Below are 12,294 nucleotides of genomic sequence, written 5' to 3'. Positions count from 1 at the left end.
TGCTCTGTCCCCTCCGTATATTTGGCCCTCCCTTAACCCTGCGAGTCCCCTGTGTTTCCTTTCACAAGGACTTACATGGTATGAGAGATTTATGGTTTCCTGGGTTCATGGGAAAGAACTGAAGGCAAAAGGAGCAGTCATTTTAAGTTGAAAATATCCAGGTAAACCATATTAAATGATAAGTGAGCACTTAGTTTTTGTATAACTTCCCGTGGCCATTCCAACGGCGTGATATTTGAAGAAAATCTCGTGAATGCACTGGTCTAAGGTTCAGTGACTGAAAGGAATGTATCTCCTGACTGTGGTGGTGGGGAGATCACAGTGACTGTAGACACAAACTGGATAGCAAGCACTTTGATTCTGTCTTTCTGTGTGACAACTTAAAGTTTTTAAGTTTTAAAACAGTATGAATTGCAACTTGTAGAGTTTTGTTTGGAAAGTACAAATTCAGTGCAAACATGAAATACTTTTTTGAATTTCAATAAAAACTTTAAACGAACTTACTTCTCCTTTTTATTTTATACACTAATAAATGAATCAAGAAAGTAATGATTATCACCAGTTACTACATGATTATTACTGATTTTTATGTGATTATACTTTTGTTGTATACTGAAAGGCGTGTTAAATGACATGCTCCGGAGACCAAATGTGTTTGGTTTTTGGTTAAGAGGCTTAGGGGAGGAGAAAGTAGCAAATGAGATTGAGATTAATGACTAGTTAGGAAATTCAGCAAGTGGTGCACTAGAGAACTATCAATATATTGTTTCAAGGAGAATGTAGGAGACAACTGGGTCCATCACTGTTGATAGTTAGGTGGAATAAGGGTTGAACTGAGAAGTATCTGTGAGATTTCACAACACGCAGGTCATGATGACTGATGAGTAATCTTGGTGGAGTAGAAGGCACAGAAGCCTGACTAGAGTGGTTGGAAAAAAGAATGCCAGGGGGAGAATGGGAGTCCCCAGTTACTAACATCCAACAGACTTAAATGTGTGAATTCAAGTTCAAGACGTTGAAAAAGTAAATAAGCAAGATCTCTAAATTTAGAGAGCTTGGTAAAGAAAGAATGAAATAAAGCAAGTAGAAGGAAGGAAATAATAAGGAAAGATTAGGTAATGAGACTGGAAAAGAAAGCTAATCAGTAAAGCCCCAATCCATGTTCTTCGAAATGCCTGATAGAGACAAGGAAGAAAATGAGGAGAAATAAGCATCATGATCGAAAAGGAGTTATAACTATAGATACAAGGGATTTTTTTTTTTTAAATCTAAAAGAATATGCAGTACTAGATATGATCTCTTGGCCCTGTTTCTACATCCTCATGACATAGAGGAAAAAGTATGGGGTCCACAGTCAGGAACCTTAGGAGCTGCAGCTCCTCGGAGAGGCAGCAGAGTGTCATGGTTAAAAGCGTAGACTCGAGAGTGTGTGAAAGTACACGGCAAAGTGGCTTATTACCTCAAAACCATAAAACAAATAATTTAAATGTGTTTCAAATACTTCAACTAATCAAATACTGCCAGCCAGAATAGAAACATTAGCACAAATGCTTATAAAAGTCCTGTTAAGAATGTATGCTGATATTAGATCAATTGCAGATTTTCATCCACATTTATTTAATGCTAACATTATCCAAATACTATCTTTGACATCTTGTAGATTTTCATGGCTAGAGGATATGATGTGTTTTCTTAGGATAGGAAATACTTTGTTTTTAAAATAATTTATCAGAGGGGTCAGCCAGGTGGCATAGCAGTTAAATCTGCACACTCAGCTTTCGGTGGCCCTGGGTTGGTTTGTTCAGATCCCAGGTGCAGACCTATGCATGCTTCTCAAGCCATGCTGTGGTAGTGTCCACATATAAAATAGAGGAAGATGGGCACAGATGTTGGCTCAGGGCCAATCTTCCTCAGCAAAAAGAGGAGGATTGGCAGTGGATGTTGGCTCAGGGCTAATCTTCCTCAAAAAAAAAAAAAAAAGAATTATCAGAGAGAGAATGTTAAAGGAGATGAGTTTGATTATGTCTGACCAATCTACCCTTAGTATTACGTTAGTGTGATCACATTGGTGTGATCAGCAGCAAAGCCAAGGAGGAAAAGACCCAGTTCAGATTCTGTTAGGGGGTGCAGTGACTGATGTTTGCTTGATCTGCCCGGTTGAGGAATGCTGCTGATCAGGAGAGATAAAGTACTGTGCCAAATACTTAGGTTGAAAACAACAAACGAAAACAGCCCCTGATGTCTGGAACTGATCTGAAGTTCACAGTTAGACCTCAGTATTATAACGAGCTGCTCTGATGCTCAAGTCTAGACCGCTGTGTTCTACCTGGGGACGTGAACAGTCTCAGAGAATGTCAAACAAGGTCACTTCCACACAAAACACCAAACATTCCTCTCACTGAATGAGCGCTGGCTGCTTTACCAATTAGAGCTTTATCCTTGTGCTAATCTATCCTCCCTCTAGATAAGATTTACTGAGATACCCACTTATAGAATCACCCCAGCTTTGGGACACCATCCAATCTAGAGCAAACCCCACTTCCTCGGGTACTCTGCCAAATCACCCAAGCAAAGCACAAATCCGATGATAGGTTCTTTCTGACACCCTCTTACTGAGACACCCCCATAGTTCCCTACGATACACAGTCTCCCTCATTACGAGGAGTAATACATTGTACCTATTTAAATACAGGCGTATTCCTGGTGGGCTTTGACTAAAGGGCATTGACAATGTATACTGTCTATTGAGTCTTCATAGCAGTTTTGTGAATAGTTGTCATTATTCTCATTCTCCAGATAAGAAATCTTAAGCTCAGAAAGCTTAAGTAACTTGCCCAAGTTCATGTGGGTAGAAAATGACACAGCCGGGCTTCAAAGTTAGGTCTGCTGTGCTCTCAATCCTATGGTCTTTAAAACATACATTTTTTAAATCATTATAATATTTTATACATACAAAAGGTTAAATGTAACATGTATGTAAGTTACAACGCCTAATAAAAGGAACACCCATGAAGTCACTACCCAATTTAAGAATAGACAGGGCTGTTAGATTGATCCTGTGGCTCTCTTAAGGTTTCCCCATCCTTCCCCCTACTTCATCCCTAGAGGAAATCAGTAACCTATATATTATGTTTATCATTACCTTCCCTCTTTTCTTTCTTTCTTTTTTAATTTTGAAGGTATTTCAAATTTACAGCAAAATCGCAAGTACAGTACAAAGAACTTTTTTTCTGAACCCTTTGCGAATGTTACCAACCCAATACCCATAACCTCTGAAATTTTAGTGTGTATTTCCTATAAGCAACAACATTCTCCTCCTAACTGTAATGCCACCATCAAAATCATGAAATTAGTGTTGATGCATTACTCTCTTTTAATCCTCAATCTCCATTCATTCTTTACAAATTGTCCCAATAACACTCTTTATAGAGAAAGGGATCAGTTCAGAGCCATACATTGCATTTAGTTGTCATATCTCTTTAGTCTCCTTCAGTCTGAAATAGTTCCACTGTCTTGACTTTCAAGATGACATTTTTGAAGATTCCAGACCAGTTATTTTGTAAAGCTTCCTCAGTTTCACTTTGTCTGATGTTTCCTCAAGATTAAGTTCAAGTTTTTTATCTTTGACAGGAATGTCACAAAATGATTACTGTATTCTCATTGCATTCTATCACATAGTGAGCAATTGCAATTTGTCCCAGTCCTGGTGATGTTCGTTTTGATCACTTGATTAAGGGGATGATCAAAGGATTAGGCTTCTCCACTACAAAATTATTCCTAAGTATTTTGTGAAGAATATCTTTGAAACTATGCACATATCACACTCCTCATGAAACTAGTTAATTATTTATCTCAATACGGACTCATGTTTGGTTTATTTGATTCATTGGGTTATAATCCTCTACTATCATTATCTGTTTTGATGCTCGAATTATCTCAGATTTTGCCAGTGGAAGGCCATTCATGCTGGCTCCATTATCTTTGTGACATGTCACCATCATCCTTTCATCCCTTCTTTGTTTCTTGGCCCAAGATGTTCCAAACTCATCTTGTACTGGTTCCCTACTCCTGCCCTGGTAGGGCCATTTCTCCAGGGAGCCCTGGTTCCTTTTAGTGGAGAATGATATTCTAAACGAGTATCTGGGTTCTAGGTGTGTTCCTAGCCATTGAGGTGTCACTGCTCCAGGCGATCTCACTGAACAGAGCTACGGAATATGGAAAAGCCTTCCTTATGATGCTCAGGCTTTGATAGGCTAAACCCATCTATGTACACTTCCCCCTTGAATTCTGGCATCCTATGCCAGCTGATCGTTCACATGAATGCCCTGCTCACTTACTCAGTCTTTGACATTTCTCTTTGGGCTGACCCCCTTCCCTGTGTGGACATCTCTACCCACCTAGGGCTTTGACACTCCAAGCCAAGCTGGTTCTTCTCATGGACACCCTGACACCCTTCTCACCCTATTTGGCTCCGTCATCTTGCAGTAGGTTTGGATGCTCCCCAAGAATGGACTTTGCACACTGGGCTTCCCTGCAAGTTCATTCTCCCCTCCATGGGACTCTTCCATGTTGTTGTTGCCTATAAAAGTTATTTAATTCATTGTTACTGCTCTATGATTCCGAGGCATAAATACAGACAAATTTAACCATCTTTTCAATATTATGGTAGAATACCTTATTTTTATTTTTTCAAGAGTATCTTGGTAATTCTTGGGTCTTTTTTCTTCCATATGCAACTAAGAACTAGCTTGTCAAGTTTCTCAAAAAACACTTCTGGAATTTTGATTGGTATTGTATTGAATCAAGGAGTCAGCTTTTGAAGAACTGAAATCTTTATCGTCTTACAGCTTCCATTCTTGAACAGGTTATAACTCTCCATTTGTACAGGTCTTTATTGACTTTCAATAGTTGTACATTTTTTTCTTATAGGTTTCAGACATCTTTCTAAATTTTGTTCTTAGATATAAAATGCCTTCCATTGTTTTTTAAATCGTGTCTCTTGAAAAGTTATTGTTTTGTTTCTGAGGGTGGCAAATTAATGCTCAGAGACTGAGATTGTCTTTGCCAATAGTTTATTGAACACAGGTTCACTGTGGGATTTATAATAATTTCACAAGCCAATAGCAGACAGGATAATGTCTCTTAATAAGCCAATAAAGAAAGAAAACACCATACTCCAAACCGGTGATAGATTAATCACACTCTGATTCCAGACAAGGGGAGCTATAAGGAATAAGGTCCAAATTCAGTTCGAGGTGTACTTTTTTATATGAAGAAGCACTCGGGAGAGATGGCTTGACCAACCAAGAGCTGATGTCCAGCTGCCAGCTCAAATAGAAGTCCCTTGTTGCTAGAGCACCTTGCTAGGGAATGGCAGAGCTAGATTTGATGGACAGGCTGATCTCCTTCATGGGGCCACTGCACGGTTTGTCACCACTACTAATAAGGGAGTCGCCTTTACCATGGTAAGAGCTAATGCCCCAAGGTCTTAGGAGAGTTCATTTAGGTCAGTAAAGCATTGCCTTTCCCACACTGACACTCTTGAATCATCCTCACAAACTCTGGGTATTTATAGTCTAAATGCCCCCTTGTGATAGTTGCTTCTCCATGTGTTCTTACTGATCAGCTCCAGCGGGGTCCTCAGCAGCGGGCCTACTGAGTTCTTATCATGGAAAACAGATGCGATGATGACATCTTGACACAGCTTACTTTATTCTTATATCAAAACAACTTTTGTTGGTCTGTGTTACAAACAAGTGGATTAAAATGACTTCACTTAAGGCATAAACCAGTGGATTTGAAATCATGTCAAACCAACACACAACAGTTCCATATTCTCAGTCATAATTACTGGTGTACATAAATATGATGGGCTTTTCTGAATTAAGCTTGTATATCTAGCAAAGTTGCTCCACTTGCTCATCAATTCTAATACTTTATCTATAGACTACTTAGGTTTAATCCACAGAAAATATATCGTATGTACAGGCATACCCTGTTTCATTGCACTTCACCTTATTGCCATTTGCAGATACTGTGTTTTTTACGAGACCCTCCACCAGCAAAAAGACGAAGCCTCTCTAAAGGCTCAGATGCTTGTTAGCATTTGTTAGCAAGAAAGTATTTCTTAATTAAAGTGTATACATTGGTTTTTTTAGACATAACGCCATTGTACACTTGTTAGACTACAGTATAGTGTCAACATAACTTTTATATGCACTGGGAAACCAAAAGATTCCTGTAACTCAATCTATTGTGTGTGATATTTGCTTAATTGAGGTGGTCTGGAACTGAACCTGCAATATCTCTGAGGTATGCCTGTAAATATGTTCTGTTTTCCTTACCAGTACTCATATACATTATATTTCTTTATTTTAGTTTTTGTTTTTAATCTTACAGCATCGTGTATATCTCCAGTATAACGTTGAATGTAACTGATGGTGATAGGCATGCATATCTTATTTCTGATTTTAAATCCATTTTCTAATGTTATACAATTAAGAATGATGCTTTCAATATATGCTTGATAGATAGATTTTAACAGGTAAATAGATTCCATTCAACTCCTAGACTTCTAAAATTATTTATTTTAACAAATCACGAATAGGTATCAAATATCATTTTTTCATCTGTGGAAATAATCATGTTCTTTCTACTTTAATTGGTTCATGTGGGAATGACATTTATAGATGTTTCTAGTTACAGATTCTCATTGCAAGTAAAGAAATTCAGTTTAGTTATGTTCTTTTAATATATTGAAAGACTCATTTTGATAATTTTTGTATTGAATGTTTACATCTTTAAGAATGAGGTTGATCTGTATTTTTTTCCTCATCCTATCATTGCTTGATATAAAGCTTGTTGCCTAACATATGAGCTGATTTGAGGAGTATAACCTCTTATTTAAAATTTCGGAAGAGTTTGTATAAGATTTGAATGATATATTCTTTGAAATTTTGAAACTCACCATAAAATTTCCTTGACCTGGTATTTCCTCTGTGAAAATACTTGGAACCACTGATCCAGTTTTTTCAATGATTATATAGCTATTCATGCTTCCTCTTCCTTTTGAGTTAGTTTTGGGATATAATTCATTGAAAAAGTTAACATAGCAGGCCTGAGATTGCTATCCTTACAAAGGCCTGCTGTCAAGATTGGCCCTGGCTGGCATCTGGGAACATAGATTTTGGGAGGGTTTCCTCCATTCCCCAAACTGTTTTAAGTGGCTCATTGTGCCTAAGCTGTTTGTAGAAACCACGTGCTTGGAGCTGAACACCTGCTTTCCTTCTGGGAGTCTGGAATTTTGGTACTTGCTGGTCAGAGAGTACCTACATGACCAGCCCCCAATGAAAACCTTGGGCACTGGGTCTCTCCTGAGCTTCTCTGGTACTCAGCACTTGACTCGTGTTGTCACAGCTCATTCCTGGAGGAATGAAACGTGTTCCGTGTGACCCACTGGGAGAGGACTCGTGGAAGGTTGCGCCTGGTCGTCTCCTGACTTCACCCCATGAGCCTTCTCCTTCTGCTGACTAGGCTTTGCCTCTTTCTGCTGTAATAAATCATAGCTAGGAGTATGACTGTACGCTGAGTCCTATAAGTCCTCCTAGCAAATCATCAAATCTGGGAGCAGTCTTGGGGGCCCCCAGCAAAGTACTATTTTCCTAGAAAATTTTCCATTTAATCTACAGTTTCTAATTTACTGTCGTAAATGTGTTCACAGTACTCATGTATTATCTTTTTAATTCCTCTTTTACAAGTAAATATTGTTCCTTTTGTATTGAATGTTTCATATATACTATTATTTATTTGGGCATATGTTTTTTTTTTCCTAGTCTGCAACAGTTTATCTGTTTCTTTTGTCTTTTATAAAGAAACTTCTTTCGGATGTGTTGATCTTCTCTATTATATTTTTGTTTCCTATTTCATTGCTGTTTGCTCTTATTTTCATTATCTTCCATTTTCCTTGGCCTTTTTCTTTTGTTTTTGTTTTTTTTACCTAACTTGACTTATACTTAACTCATTCATTATCAGCCTTTTCTAACACGAGTATTTTAAATATGCATTTGCCTCTAAGTTTTGGCTTCCACCAATTTTGATTTGTGAAATTTTCATTACTGTTGAGTTATAATTATATTAGAGTTTTCATTATTATTTCTTCCTGGACCCATTAAATATTTAGAAGTGTGTGTTTTAGTTTCTACATATATGAGATATTTTTGTATGTTATTAACCACTAATTTAATTTTTAAAATTTCTTCAAAGAATACAGTGTATATAATACCAATTCTCTGAAATTTTCTGTAACTTTATTTAGGTCTAGTCATGTTCAATCTTTTTAAAATTTTCAAGTGTGTTTATGAAGAATATTTATTCACTATTTTTCAGGTGGGCAATTCTATATATACCTATGAAGTCAAACATTAATTATGTTTTTGAAATCTGTAGTTTGTCTAAATTTTGGACTACGTAACCTAGCAAATCATTAGAAATATGTTTTATCTAGGGTGTAGATATTTTGGTAAGGAAGGAGACTTCACGATATCTGCTAGAAACAGAAAAACAACTTTATGTTACCTGATCCTGCGTCCTGCAATGATGTGTGCTCCTTCATTAATATAACAAACATGTTAGCTGGAAAAGCCTTAATCTACTCATCAAACTATGCAACAAACTATTAATGATTTATGTAATGATATCTTTGGCAAATTGCAAATAACACAGAGCATGGATGCAATGCATTTCTGGCGTCAACCACCAAGCATCCCAGCCTGACCAGGTGTTAGATGCTGCTTTGGGCCGTCTTGACACTCATTGTTCTGTGTGCCTGGACAGGCCATGCTTCTCCGGACAGAGTGAACTATGGTTATCCAGGTCAATTTTAGTGATGCTGCTACCCCTGCCAGAGACTGATTTATAAATGGACACGTCCTAATTCTCGCCCATCACACAGTAACTAATATTTGCTGAGCATTTACCAGCTGCCAGGCACTACGCTAAGGACGTTTCATGGATTAATCCAGTCTCCAAAGCAAACCTTTGAGATTGGCACTGGTCTTAGCCCATTGCCTTGGGTTATATAGCAGTAAATGGCAGGGATAGGATATAAACCTAGGCTGCTTCCAGGGTCTGCACTAGTAACCATGACTCTCTTTTGCTATCTCCATTTCATTCACCCAACCAACAGACTGATGTTCATGGAGATCCTGCCTGCAGTATAAGCAATGGGAATGGGAGAGTAAGAGCACAAGGTCCCCACCTTCCTGAAATTTGCATTTTGGTCAGGGGGAAAAGCATGGGAACAGTAAACAAGTTGTGCGTGTAATATAAAAATGGAGGAGAGAGAGAGTCTGGGGGTGATGAGTCTGGAGTTTATTTTAAACAAGGTTATTAGGGAAGACTTCTTTGAGAAAATGCCATTTGAGCAAAGATTAGAGTAAGAGTGAGCCTTGTCAAGATCTTGAGGAAGAGCATTTCAGAGGTTTTCCGTGTTGTACTGTTGCTTCCTAGCAGCAGGTGATACTCATGATTACACATATTTTTTGAAACTTCATTGCATAGATGACTACTGCAAATTCTCACTTTTGATGCAACTGGCTATCGCACACAGTTTTCCTTAAGTGCACTTCCAATTCCAGCTGTATTTGTGACTACTGGGTAGGGTTTTACCAGCTTCCGTGACTTTTGGCAGGCAAAAGATTACTTCCTTTCTGAGGCATGATTTAAACACTCTCTGTTCCTCTTTATTCAAAGGATGAAACTAATGCCAGAAAAAAATACACATTCACACAAATTTTGCTTCAAATTCCAGGTCCTCTCCTAAACAATTTTTTGAATTATCTAACTTATCCCTCACAACCACCCTGTGATGCATCTACTGTGAAAACCCTTGAGATTTGGCTATTTCCTCTCACTGTTAGACAGGACTCTGGTCATAGAGAGCCGTGATTAAAAGACATCTTTTTATTGGCTTTCCTCTTTCAGTGTTCACGCCTACTCTCTGTGGATTTTAGGGATGGCTGACACATCTGTTATGGATGTACTTTAGAATGCAAAAGTGAAACAGATGTGCTCGCGAGAGATTGTGGTTCAGGAGAACAGGATTTTGGCAAAATTAGTACCTCTAGCCGTCACTCTTAAGGTAGATGAATAGAAAATGTCTGGCCAGAAGAAATTGTCACCAATGCTGACTTTATATAGATTTTTGAGTAAACCATAAATTCGTTTGGCATGAATAGATATATTTATACAGTCAGAGAATCTGCTTATCAAGTAAATTGCCACATTTAAGTTAAAATGGACTCAATTCCACTTCCTTTACCTGGTCAACCTTGATAACTCATGGTAATGGCAAATGATAGAAGTATTGATAGTGGTTACGTTTAAGATTTTGATAAATTTGTTTAATTAATTCAGTTTCGTGTAGTGGTAAGAAAGCGTGTCACCCTTGGAATCGCGTGACCTGTGTTCAAATCCTGGCTGGTAAATGCTTGCATCTTCTGCAACATTGGACAAGAGTTTTTGTTTTTTTTAAATTCTCCAGGCTTCAATTTGCTCGTTTGTGAAACGAATGTCTGGACTCTCTTCCAGCACCACTAACTCGATGGCCAGCTTTCCCCCAAGATGATGCTGCCTCACTCAGTGACTCAGTTGTCCTGTAAAAATCACATCCACCTCACTCCCAAAATCATTTGAGGACACCTTTGAGGGATGCTGAGAAACCAGTTACACAAGTTGTCTTCAGGGAAAGGAACATCAAGGCTGGGAAATAAGAGCAGAAGCGAGATTTTTCTTTTTTTTTTTTTCCTTATTTTTTTGGTGAAGAAGATTGGCCCTGAGCTAACATCTCCTGCCATCTTTTTTTTTTCCCCTGAGGAACATTGGCCCTGAGCTAACACCTGTGCCAGTCTTCCTCTATTTTGTATGTAGGAGGCCACCACAGCATGACTTGATGAGCAGTATGTAGGTCCACACCCAGGATTGGAACCTGCGAACCCCAGGCCACCAAAGCAGAGCACACAAATTTAACCATTACGCCACTGGGCCAACCCCAACAAGTGAGATTTTTCACTGCACCCAGTATCTTATGAATTGTGTCCATATAAACTTACCACCTATTGTAACAAACAAACAGAAAGCAAAATAATAAATAGGAAGAGTGACCTGAGGGGAAAAATACCTCTGTTTTTTTCTATTCTGATTACAGTGAGTCAAAACAACACTTTACTAAAGCATAAGGGTAGAAAAAAATCATTAGGATTTTCTTTTTTCTTTACGATTCTACCAGTAGGAAGAAGAGCTAACGAGTAATGACAGAGCCAGAAGGAAGACCCACAAAGTTGAATAATGTGTGTGGAGCCTCTCAGCATGAGAGGCTTACATTTACTCAATGTTCATTGGGTCTACAGTTTATATTTCGGGTGAGAACACTGAACTCTAGAGATAAGAGTTGAGATCCTAACATTCTTGGCACGCGCACCTGAGGAAGATGTTCCACGAAATCTGTACTCCCCCAGGAGTGGTGGTAGACCCCAGACACTGCCAGGTTACTATATGCCAGGCTGCTCTACTCTGTCGGCAGAGACATTTCCAAACATTCACTTATACAAAGATTTAAGGCGGAAAATGAGAGAACTTGTCTCCTGCTCTTGAGAAACAGAATCCAACTCAACACTAACTTTTTTGATTGCTTTGAGTGAATAGACATTTTTTAAGCATTTTATGTTTTTAACAAATAATCGTAAATTTTTCCCAAAGTATTTTGGAGGAAAGTGGTGCTTGAGCACCTGTTCAGTAGAATTAACAGATTGTGATATAGAGAGAATAGCGTCTATTCTGCTCATTACTTATTCTGGCACTATATATGCATGGAAACATTTTCTTTCATTAGGGCTAATTAATCGGTACTAATACTTCTCAGAGAAGTAAGCATAAAGAATAGTATTTTAAAATGTACTTTAATTCTGGAAAAAAATATCTTTTGCTATATACTGTTAGGAATGTGTTTATGTAAATATAAATAGCACAAAAGTTGCAATACATGAATTATATTCCATGAGGATTTCTTAAGCTACCTATACTGAGATTTGAAATTAAAAACAAAAAACCTCATTATGACAGGTAAATTGAACTCCATGGTTTCCACCCAGACTCAGCATCCTCAAGACCTCCCACTGATTTCTGAGGGCTCTCCATCCCTTTGGAAGAGAAAAAAGTATTGGCATAGTTCAGGCTCAGACAAGACAAAGTGAAGTGGACCATTTAGCTTTTGAAGAGAAGATAATCACAGATTTACAT

The sequence above is a fragment of the Equus przewalskii genome, chromosome 20 (assembly GCF_037783145.1).
Source record: "Equus przewalskii isolate Varuska chromosome 20, EquPr2, whole genome shotgun sequence".
Taxonomy (NCBI): Eukaryota; Metazoa; Chordata; class Mammalia; order Perissodactyla; family Equidae; genus Equus; species Equus przewalskii.
Note: the sequence above shows the minus strand (reverse complement) of the source record.